A 2,401-nucleotide genomic window follows, 5' to 3' on the forward strand; every position below is an offset into this window, starting at 1 on the left:
TTTTCGAGGGTTTGCTTAGTGATCTATCCTTGTAATCATGTGCGAGATATATAATAAAGTTTAGTTTGAGTTTTTGCTTTCTTTATTTTCATGTTGCAATTAAAAGAAAGGAAATAAATTAAAAGAAAGAAAATAAATGAAAGAAAGGAAATAAATGAAAAAGATCATATGCTAATCTTATGGTAGGTGATGACACCACATAAGGAAAAGTATAAGTAGAAAAATTTAGTAGAGATTGACAAACATAGCATTAGTCAATGATGCAACTCATGAAAGAATTAATAAGGGAAGACAAGATTCATATACAAATATACTATCCTAGAAATCTTTTGTGATTGTGAGCCCTCATCAAAATATTATATGCCAAAATTGTTGACGTTGGACAAGGAAGACAACCTAATGATTCATGTTTGTTTATATTCACATAGAAGTCATATTTTCATAGATCCTTTAACATGTGGTGCTTGCCCCCTACCTTTGCTAGCCAAAAATTCCGCACTAAGTAGAGATACTACTTGTGCATCCAAAAACCCTTAAACCCCAAATCTTATTTTCAAGAGTCCACCATACCTACCTAGGGATTGAGCAAGATCCCTCAAGTAAGTTGTCATCAGTGCAAAAAGGCAATAAAAATTGCTTCTAAAAGTGTGAGATCATTTAGTGTAAGAGAAAATTGACCGTTGCACGAACTTGTGATGGTGAAGAATAAAAGCAACAAACTGCATAATGAAGGTCGCTATCACAAGGGGCAATGCAACATGACATTCTTTTGCAGTAAGGGGTTGAGCATACAAACAAATAAGCGCATGGCAACCTCTGCTTCCCTCTGCGAAGGGCCTATCTTTTACTTTTATGTATTTACTTTTATGCAAAGAGTCAAAGTCTTCTCTCTATTGCTTTTTATTTTTCTCTTTTGGCAAGCATCATGTGGTGAGGGAAGATCTAGGCACATATGTCCAGTTGAATATAGATAGCATGAGTTATTATTGTTGACATCCCCTATCTTTCTATGTGTCCGGTTGAAACGTTTTGCTCTTGGGTATGCGGTGAGTGTTAGCAATCATAGAAGACTATATTATGGTTGAGTATGTGGACTTGCCTAAAGGCTCTAACACGTGACCCTTCCTGAAAAGATGATGAATTGTAGTTGCAAAGTTGACTGAGAACATAGTTTGTTGGTTTCTAATAGAGTTTTTGCTTTATACTTCGATAGTGTGATGAATTGTCACTTATTCATGAGAAGTCTGTGATAAAAGTTCTATGATAAGAGTCTTATGTTTAAATTTGTTGTTGTTATGATAATGAACATGATGCTTCTATGTCCGTATTTTGTTTTTATCGACACCTCTCTCTCTAAGCATGTCGACATGTTTTTCAATTTCGGTTTTCGCTTGAGGACAAGAGAGGTCTAAGCTTGGGGGAGTTGATACGTCCATTTTGCATCATGTTTTCTTACTGTTATTTATGATTTTTTATCCATAATAATGCCTTTTGGAGTAATTCTAATACCTTTTCTTTCATAATATGCAGGTATACACAAAGAGGGAGAATTCCGGCAACTGGACATCTGGACCTGGAAAAAGCTACGGCAGGCTACCCATTCTGCACAACTCCAAATAGGCTAAAACTTCACGGAGAATTTTTATGGAATATATGAAGAATATTGGAGCAAATAAGTACCAGAGGGGGCCCACCAGGTGGGCACAACCCACCTGGGCGTGCCAGGGAGCCCAGGCGCGCCCTTGTAGGTTTTGCTCACCCAGGCCCACCTCCGGTGCCCATCTTATGGTATATAAGTCATTTTTACCTAGAAAAAATAGGGAGAGGACTTTCGAGACAAAGCGCCGCCATCTCGAGGCGGAACTTGGGCAGGAGCACTTTTGCCCTCCGCTGGGGGAACTTCCCTCCCGGAGGGGGAAATCATCATCATCATCATCATCACCAACAACTCTCCCATCTTGGGGAGGGCAATCTCCATCAACATCTTCAACAACACCATCTGATCTCAAACCCTAGTTCATCTCTTGTGTTCAATCTTGTTACCGGAACTATAAATTGGTGCTTGTGGGTGACTAGTAGTGTTGATTACATCTTGTAGTTGATTACTATATGGTTTATTTGGTGGAAGATTATATGTTCAGATCCAATATGCTATTTAATACCCCTCTGATCTTGAGCATGATTATTATTTGTGAGTAGTTACTTTTTTTCTTAAGGTCACGGGAGAAATCATGTTGCAAGTAATCATGTGAACTTGATATGTGTTCGATATTTTGATAGTATGTATGGTGTGATTCCCTTATTGGTGTCATGTGAACGTGGACTACATGACACTTCACCATATTTGGGCCTAAGAGAATGCATTGTGGCGTAGCAATTAGATGATGGGTTGCGAGAGTGA

Source organism: Triticum aestivum, chromosome 4A, assembly GCF_018294505.1.
Source record: "Triticum aestivum cultivar Chinese Spring chromosome 4A, IWGSC CS RefSeq v2.1, whole genome shotgun sequence".
Taxonomy (NCBI): domain Eukaryota; kingdom Viridiplantae; phylum Streptophyta; class Magnoliopsida; order Poales; family Poaceae; genus Triticum; species Triticum aestivum.